Genomic DNA, 10,028 nt, shown 5'->3' on the forward strand with positions numbered 1-10,028 from the left:
CAAGCAGCCTGATCTGTACAGCCACATGTGGTTCCTCCAGGATTTGAGTTTCCAGTTTTTATTAATGTTTTTCACTTTAATGATGTCCCAGAAGCAAAGTTATAAAAGTACTAGAAATTATTAGAAATAACTTATACCCCCTTCACATTATTAGAAAGAAATTATGCCCTCTGATACCTCTTACTGGGAACTTCCTACTTGTTTTGATGCGTGTTCAATCTGTTAAAATAGCCAAATGCTACTTCTGACATATTTTCAGATGCTTTTTCAGTATGTTACCTCAATCCTTACAAGAGGAAAACTTAAGTTACTGTTATTCATCTTCAGTTCTGCTGATGGAGAAGAATACAGGGGGGTTGCAATGCAGGAAGGCACTCAGCCCATGGAGCTGTGGGGATTTCATGGGAGGCACCACCTGGAGACTTCCTCCACATCCCACACTAGGAGCTGGCTCATCTCCCCTCTCCTGGAAGATCCTGAACTCTTTGATTTTTGGTTTGTCTCTTCTTTCTTGGGCAGCTCTGTGCTTGTGAGTGATTTTTTTTCTTTTCAGTTTTGTTTTCCCCAGAGGTAAACACGCTGCTCTCCAAATGGAGCATCCATCCGAATGGAGCTCACTCCATTTGGGTAAATGATGAAATAATCTGTGGAACAAGGACCTGACCCTGGGGCTTCCACAGGCCAGATGAGAGCCAGATGCAGAAAGTGACATAGCCAGCTTTGCTCTGAACCAGGGAATGAATAATATTCATTCTCCCAACGGCATCATTTCCAAAGAGAAATGTTACAAAAAGTGGGTCTAAAACGTGTTTTTATGCATGTTCAGACATAACACCAAACTGCAGTGAGATGCAGAGGCCAAATCTCCCTCAGTACCTTATACCTGAGTTCATGTTCTGCTCTTCTCTCATTCACGGGACACACACCTCCATCAGAGATTCATCACCTTTTGGTTCTACAATGTTTTCAGTATATATTGTTCATTCATTGAAAGACGTCATAGATCTATTTCTCAGTTTTGATACTCATAGCAGTGAGTATCTCCTCCCCCTCTCCTGCCATTACCTGTCTTTCTTTCCTATAAGCTGTTCCTTGCGGTGATGATTTCAAGTGGCAAAAGGGAATACAGTGATGGGGTTTCCTAATGCACAAAGTATAGTGTGAATTATACACCCTTCTTTATGACAGCCAATCTGATTTCATAAGTAACTCCATAAATAATATTTACAGTGCATTACCAAATGCACCTTGCAAACCCATGTAAAAATGACAGCTTTTAGAAACAGCCCTTTTCCAAGAGGAACAAAGCAAATACTGTGAATCACTGCTGTGATTCTTACCAGTCTGATGTGCAGTGTATTATTTACCAGCAAGCATTAGCTTTCCTTTCTCTCATATTGTTGAGAGTTTTTATTTTCTTTCACATAACAACTGGGAATAGTGTCTTTAATTCTTTTGTGTTCAGCATCTATATTTGAAAAGAATAATAGATAAAGGAGGAATCATCCCTTGGTGGCTTCAACATCCTAGCTGCAGGTGAATCAGTTGGGAGATTTTACTCTCATCACGAGTCAGATGGTGACTGACAATAACACCGTGGTGTTCTGCTTTATTCTGACCTGTCAGGGAAAGGTGAGAACTTCTAACCTTGCCACAGAGCACTCCTCGCACGAAGCCTGTTTCTTCTGTGTGCAGACCACCTATGTGCAGACCTCCTCTTTGCCCAGGAGGGCACCGTCCCTGCAGGCCTTAAGAGCCGTGTAAATGAGGCACTGAGGGACATGGTTAGTGGGCATGGGTTGGGATTGATTAGATGATCATAGAGGTCTTTTCCAACATTAATGATTCTATGGTTCTGAGCTCCTTTGACATGTTTCTTTCCCCAGGTTTGTGGGAGACTATTGTCATGCAATGTGCTGTTGCTTTCCTTACTTAACAAAAATGTAAACCGAGCCACAGAAGGGAAAAGTGCCTTGCTTTTCTTCAAACTTCCACATACCAGTGGGTGATCAATTTCCTTCTCTTCCTTTCAACACATGCCGAGTGCCCGGTGTCTCATTGCACTGCACCCATTCCCTGGGCCTAGCAGATCAAAGTGGCAATGCATCTCAGAAGGAAACAAAGTTCCCTGCACTCCACATATCCTCGTTACTGCAAGCCTCCTCGGTGGCAATGTAGAAATTCATGTGTATGTTTACAACACATAGACTCTATAATGACAGAGGCAGGACTAGGTTTTTGTTATGCTTTCTAGAGTAGAGCACAGCAGAGCAAATACAGTGCTCTTCAAATACATACATGTACATCGTGGCAGCAATATGTCTTAGTTAAGATCATCTGCTGTTTACTACATGCTTTCCAGCTTTTCTCCACACTGCTCTCTGGGCACAAACTGAAACACATTTGAATACTGTAAATCTCTTTTTGAGGCTCAGTTGTCTGCTCTTAAACATTTTACATAAAACTGTAGGTAGTGCAATTTTGCTACAAATGAGTGGAGAGTTTTTGTGGAGGATGCAAGAAGAAGAAGAGTGAAAAAGCTTTCAACAGTGCATTTTCTATTGTTTTTAGCATCTCAGTAAACACTTTCAAAGTGGTTCTGGCACTGAGTAATGATGGTTTTGGGTACCACAAGGCTGACTTGCAATACCTGTATCCAAAGAAGCTTAGCAATACCCTCACTTGCACAAGAGTGAAAGGTCAATCATTAAGAGATGGTCAAATTATTCAGATCCTGGTTGTCAAGGCAACTGCTCACATCTATTCTTACACTGTCTTTCTGGCCTTCAACATCCTATTGAAAATATCCTGTGATATAAGCAGCCAAGCACCATCTCCTGGGAATGGGCTCCTGCTCTAAAGATCCCACCAGCTCACAGGAAGTGAGTGGGTAAGGCTCCTGCCAGGGCTGAAACAGGCTGAAGGTGAAGCCTGTAACTTCAGCATATCAAATGTGATGTGACTTGTAGAATCACAGAACCATTCAGGTTGGAAAAGACCACTAAGATCCTCTAGTCCAACCACTGACCCATTACTGAACTCCAGGAGATCAAGCAGTCTGTGAGCTCCAGCCCTGCAAAGAGCAGATCTTTACTCCTAATCATGATTTGTCTTAAAGCCTCCAAGATTGTGGTTCCTTGTTTGTAACAGAGCTATTATAAAAAGCACAAGATGGCAATGCTGAAACGATAAAACCATCTATAGTGGGATTTTTATTGAAATCTAAGGTAGGCAAGGGACTTTTCAGGAGTTAACATCAAAAACACAAGCCACATCATATACAAAAGCTAACACCACTGGTGTGGAAAAAGCAAATCTTCACAGGAAGGAAATGTACTTGTCATTCAGCTTGCCTCACAGCCACAGTGTCGCTTGGCATAACAACTAAATGAATGACTCCTGGAAGACAGGCAGATTTTCATGAGATGTAATGCAGTGAGCGTCAGTCTCAGACCGGCCTCCATTTGGTTTTGCAGTGGCCTGCAGTAACCACTGTCTGTGTAGAGGTCACCGTTGGATCCCTGTAATCAAGTGCTTGATGAAAAGGCCTGAAACACTTTGACATGGGCTTCATGCTACTAAGATTTATGAGTCAAGTGAGCCAAGGGACTGGTGAACCAATTAGACTTCATCCAAAATTGAGAGTGCCTCCCCTATTTGGGAGTGATGTGCTGCCAGATGGACTTGCACAGGCAGGAAGGGACCTTTCTGCCAACAAACTGGGATTGCTTCTGACAAGCACAAAATGCTCCTGATGGGAAAGACCTTGCTTCTGAGCTGATACCACCTTCAGCACATACGTTTGCCCTCTGCTTTATCCTAGGCTTTTCTGAAGTGTAAGTTGCAGCTAGTCAATATCTATTTGTGTGCCATGCAGATATCCTTCTGAAGTTTAGCTCTGTACTTTATGAACATGCAAGGTGACCATGCAGAAAAAGGAAGGAGTGTCACATTCCCTCAGCTCTGACCCAGTTCCAGGCTCATGCAGGGTGTTGTGCCAGGATGACACAGGACACAACTGACTGTCCCTGTGGTGTCACTCCTCTGCTTCCTGCTGTGTTTGAATGAGCGCAGAGTAATCAGCTTGGCATCTCTCCTCCTCACTAAGAGCCCTCTGCTCATGTTAAAAGCAATAATTTCCCTCAGGCATGCTATTCCAGGCACCACTGCTTTGTTTTATGATGTTTGCAAATGTTTAAAATAGAGATAATTTGACTGCATGAGGCACAGCCAGAAAATGTCACTGCTTTGAAAGACGGTCATGAACTGCCCCCTGCATTTATACACGTTTAAAATAGCCAAAGTGTAGTACCAGAGCTTTTCTAATACCATGGTGCTCCTGACGTCATTACTTCCTTCCTTCACTCTCACCCCACGCTCTTCCCCAGCCCACAGCTTTCTCCCTGCTCACAGGGGCAGCTGCACCCACAGGATGTCCTTCCAGCCTCAATGTGTAGGTGAGCTCCGAGCTAGAAGCCCCTTTCACACCATGAGGAGCAATAGGCAGAAAGAACCCAAAGTACTGAAAATATCCATTCTCCAACTTGTCCTCCTTGTCCTCCAACGGCCAGCACTCCTGGGCCCTTGTCTGGAAAGTTTGGGCTACATCTCTCCAATGATTGATGGATTTCCTTTGTAATTATGTTTCAAACAGGTATGTGAGGCCCTATTCTGAGAACAATCACTTAGTTTCAGCCTCACTTTTCTTAGTCTAGCACATGGTTTGGACACTCCTTTCACTGTTGTCCCTCAGACAGGCTCCATTTTCCCACAGACCTCATCAGCCAGATAAGCAAAGGCAATACCCCCCATCGTATACATCTAGATAAGCCTGGCCAGGCCTCTCAGGGACCTACAGGGTAGGTCCTCTGGGCAGGAGCCTAACAAATATGTGGCTGTCCTGTGAACAGCTAAAGCCCCCAGCAGGGGCAGAGATCTCTTCCACAGCTGTAGGATTTCCTCCGCCACCTTGTCTCTGGGAAGGGCTGTTCTGACCGCCCCAATCCCTGCTGCACTGGAAATAGTCTGTGGTTCTCTGCTCAATTCCAGTATCCAAACCTCTTCCATTATGTCACCTGTTTTCACTTGTTCATCGCCTTTCTCTTCCAGTGTTGTACAGTTGCTTTTCTTACCCCAGTAATGAGAACTCTTTCTATCAGGGAACAGATTACTTGGTGAGATGCACAGATCAAGGTGAGGTTTTCCTTTAGAGAAGAAGAACGTTTAGTAATCAACATGCCATACTTGATCATGGTCCTGCAAACCTCACAGATCTGGAGTTGGGACTGACTGAGGTTATCTTCCTGTCTCCTGATATGAGTGACTTTTCAAGCAGTGTTCTAGGTAACATCTTCCTACACCTTAAATTACGCTGTGAACATGCATATGTAGAGATTTGCAGTGCTCTGCCTCCCTTCATTTCCCTCATATTGGCCTGGTGCTCTGCCATCAGGTTGGTTCATTTCTTGTCTTTCCTGTGTGCTCACTGTAGTACCCAGATGAGCCAGACATGCCCTACAGACAATGTAACAACTATCTTCAAAACAAGTGATTCCTTCTCAGACACTGTGTATGGATATCTTGTTTGCAATGAAAATTGCAATCACTCCTGGGCCACCATTTCAACCAGCAAGATGAGTGGCTGCATCCTTGCTACCCAAAGCATTCAAAGCCTTTAATGGGAGGCTCTCTCAGTCAGTGAGCTAGGAAACACACTGCAAGTGGAACAGAAAAAATCCACATTTCACGATATTTTTTTTAATAAGTGACATATCTTAAGCCAATATTTTCATCCCATATTCACCTTTCTTTGAATGAAATAAAGATGGTTTACAGCACATTTGCACTAAGGAGAACTCTGCCTATGAGGACTCTGCCTGTATCCCCTGTGCTCATGTAATTTTGCATGGCCAGCTCAGGACTGTTGCATGTGGCTTTCTTATTCTTTTATTTTTTCTTTTAAAAACTTTGTCACATACCAAATGATAGGGAACAGATAAGGTCTGGAATCCTTTCAAGTTCAGCTGTCATGGGGAGATATTAGGGCGAAGCAGCATGTGAAGACACGAACACACGCAGTGGCTATCTGGGTCTGTTCCGTGTGACATGGATTTCTGCCTCCTACCCCAGCATTCAAGACTGTAGGAGTATTGGTCATCCCTCCTGACCACAAAGAAGGTGAAAATGAAAGTGCTGTTGTGCTGAAGCGCACAGCTTCACCCAGATAAGGAGAAACTTGTCTGCCTTCCCCCATGCTGTGGCAGCCACTTGTCACTGTGCCATATTTCCAAAGGAAAGCACATGGCCAAACCTGATGTGCTTCAGAAAAACCTAAAAATCAGTCTGACCTGTAGTCAGACCACAATGGTCACCTAAGAAGCTTTCACACAGGAATCATTTTGTCATGGTAGGTATTATTCTGCAGCCTGCCAAGGTGAGTGTGTGCCTCACACCACAGGCTTGTTTGACCTGGGCTGGGCAAGGAATGCTTCAGCGCTGTATTGAAGACTGCTGCAAAGCCCACCTGGCACTTCCCACCCCTTCTTGCCTGGTCACTTTGTCTGCCAGGATGCACTGCTTCACAAGGGAATGGTTGCATGCAGGTAAAGCTGACAGGCTGACATGGAGCTGGTCTTGCTGGAGGACATGAGCCACTGCTGAAACAGATATAAAGATACGTTGAGGCAAAGAGAAGAGGTGAATTCAATGTCGTTAGATAAAATACAGGTCTTGCAGTTGTGGATTTAGGGAGCGAACAGAAAAGAAGATCATCACTATGCGAGAAGTTTGTTTAGGGAGCAAGTATTCCTCATGAGAGAAATGAACAGTCCACCACCACGTGTTCCAGAAATTTTGGGGGAAGAGAAGCAGCTGTTTTTCAAAAAAGGGCCACTAGGTGTCATTAGTTTTTGCAGTCAGTAAGCGTCGGACTGAGGCTGGGATATGAAGGCAGTGCATGCCACTAGCAAAGCAGTGCCTCTGTGGGGGCTCAGTGAGACTTTGTGCTGACTAATTCTCTCACAGCCTTGAAGCCTGGTGGAAAAAAACAGCCACCTCTTTTCATTAGAACAGGAACAGATTGCACATCATCAAACTGCACCTCTCTACAGCTCTGTTTTGGGACTAGTTTTCTTTCTTTGTGACTTCAAGTCTTGCCACAGCTCCAACAGAAATGAAATTTTCTTCTCAAGAGAAAGAAGACCAGGAATTAGTTATAGATGTTTAAGACAATTATTTTTACAGTGATTCCTGATTTTTGAGAAATGCATCATTTGGATGCCAGAACTGAGCATCTTCATTTTCAACACATGACAGGCATGTGATGTCTGATGTTAGTCCTCTTTAAGATGTCTCAGACAGACATCTTAGGGATGAGAGGCTGGACAGACTCCAAATACTTATATTCATCATTTATAACTGACTTACTGAAAATGCTGCCCTCTGGGAGCACTTCAATTCATTTACCTACTTGCTGTTTGTTGAATCTGGTAATAGCTTCTAGCTTCACCTACTAATCCAATAAAAAAATGTTGCAGTACTGAAAAATGAAACAATGGCCCAAATAAGTGGAGAAATCACTGAATAATGATCCAAAACAAATGAGCACAGGCTCATTCCTCTACACACCAGTTGGCATCATGTAGCTCTCCTCAGGGTGTGTCTTTCTGGTAGAAGAGCTAAGGATGCCACTGGTAATGGAGAAACCAGTACCAGCATTCTTGAGGAACTGGTCCAGGCTTTGTTGAACTGTGTGGAGAGGTGTGGCTATAATGTCAGATCCATCTGTTTTCTTCGTGGCTACATGGAGGTCTTCCAAAAGTTCATCAAACTTCACTGCTGGGTTCTGGAACAAGGGAAAAGGGAAAGAAGTGTCAAGATGCTTGCAGGTAGGAAAGGGGAGATTTAGACTGGATATAAGGAAGAAGGTTTTTCTTCGGAATAAGGATGACACAGGTTGCCCAGAGAGCTGATGAATGCCCCATTCCTGGAGACATTCAAGGTCAGTCTGAACAGGGCTCTGAGCACCTGGTTGCTCTACAGATGTCCCTATTCTTTGCAGAGCAGTTGGACCAGTTGGCTCTTAGGGATCCCTCCCAACTCAGATGGTTCTGTGATTCTACCAAATGCAAAATTTACAGGTAAGGAACATACCTTTAGGACTTCCCCATGCCCTATCTGAAGAAACTTACAGCAGCTTCCAGGTTTCCCAGAAGTTTTATTTCTGGTCAGCCTGAGAGTACTGGGAAGAGTCTACATGTTTATCTAAGCAAAAGAGATGAAATGAAATCCCACAGAGTAAGGATGCTCAGACTGACATTTCACTGCCTAACACCTCTTTCATGCCAAACGTGGAAATCCTGATTCACAACACGACAGCAGAATTCCTGGACTTTTGGAAGGGAATGAAAGTTTTGACCAAACAAAACCTGGACTAAGTGCATCTATGTGATTATGACTTGTATATGATGCTCCATACTGAGCCGAAGGAGATAGAGGAGGAAGAGGAAAAAAGTGGAAAAAAAAACCAAACCAACCCGAAACATCAGCAGCTCCTGCATTTGGCCATGAGGTGTCAGCATTGCCGTCTGGTTGCCAGTTCAGGGAGCTCCAGCTTGCCAGTGCCTCGGCTCAACCTAGCTGAGGAACGCGGCTATAAAAATATGAGCGGGGCTTTTCTACACCTGTCAATCAGGTCACCTCACAGCCAGGCTGAACAGACCCAGCTCTTTCAACTGCTATTTACATGTGTTATTAACACGAAAATATTTTGTATTACCCTAGCTACAGTGTGAATTGGAAAATATTACAGCTTTATAAGAGAAACTTGGGAGATCCCTGAGACCTCAAGGACATGTTGAGAGCTGAAATCCCATCTTTTCAATGCGGCTTCTCCAAAATTTACAATAACTTAATTTGGACAGGCAGACTGGCTCCCACGAACAGTGTTTGGTAAGATGTCTGGCCTCAGTGATGTCCATGTAATCCCTGGCCAAGCAGCAGTATCTCCAGATGCTGAGAGTGTCGAGGGTGATCTTGGTGATGTTGGGTTTCTGCCTTCATACACAAATGTTTCGAGCTGTTGTCAAAGTTAAAGATGGAAAACTTGTTGAGTATAGATGACTATGCTTCAATAAATAAATAAAGAAAGAAAGAAATAAGAAGAAGAAAGAAAGGGGATTAAAAATAGCTTTTCCTACGACTTGCTGCCGCTGTTTCTGGGCTTTCCACTCAGCCCACTTTCTGCTCCCTGCTAGGCACAACAGATGAGGCCCTATGTTCCAGTGGGCCATGATAGATGGGTCTTGATGAATGATGTAAGTGATGATACTCAGCATACATTCCTCAAAAGGAAAGCCTCAGCCTTACAGAGAGGAGCTGAAAGAAGATTGATGAAAATCCCTCCTATAAATATTCAGGCACTGTATTTCCTTTATGAAAGAGTAATACATTTTTATGATGCCACTATAATTTTATTACACCCACTATAGTTCAAGTCTACTTTTCACAGAGCTGAAGCTCATGGGTTTTGCAGCCCTGTGCATGTCAGCTCTGAAGGGCTGTGTCATGGTTTCATGATTTTTCATTATCGGTATTCCACATCATAACATCATGCAATGCACTGGGGGTTTGACTGCTGATGCTCAAGTTCCGGGTGCCTGTCCAGCGGAGAAGAGCAGCTACGTTTCCCCAGGGGGCTTTGCGGTCAGCGAGGAGATATAACTCCCGGCAAGGTCACCTGATGCTCTCTTCTCTGCCTGCGCTGCTTCGCTTGCGCTTCTCTGCCTGCGCTGCTTCGCTTGCGCTTCTCTGCCTGCGCTTCTCGCCTGCGCTTCTCTGCCTGCGCTTCTCATCTCAGCGTTGTGGTAAGGCCGATCCACCATCAATTTCACATTCTCTCTCCTTATAAAATTCTGTTGATACCATATTTAGTAAATTACTTTGTTTTACCTCAGATTGTTGCCACTGTTTTCAATTGGCTATATATACCTATTGCTCCATAGAGCAAAGTGGTGAACTTAATTAAGGCC

Source organism: Meleagris gallopavo, chromosome Z (genome assembly GCF_905368555.1).
Source record: "Meleagris gallopavo chromosome Z, MGAL_WU_HG_1.1, whole genome shotgun sequence".
Classification (NCBI taxonomy): domain Eukaryota; kingdom Metazoa; phylum Chordata; class Aves; order Galliformes; family Phasianidae; genus Meleagris; species Meleagris gallopavo.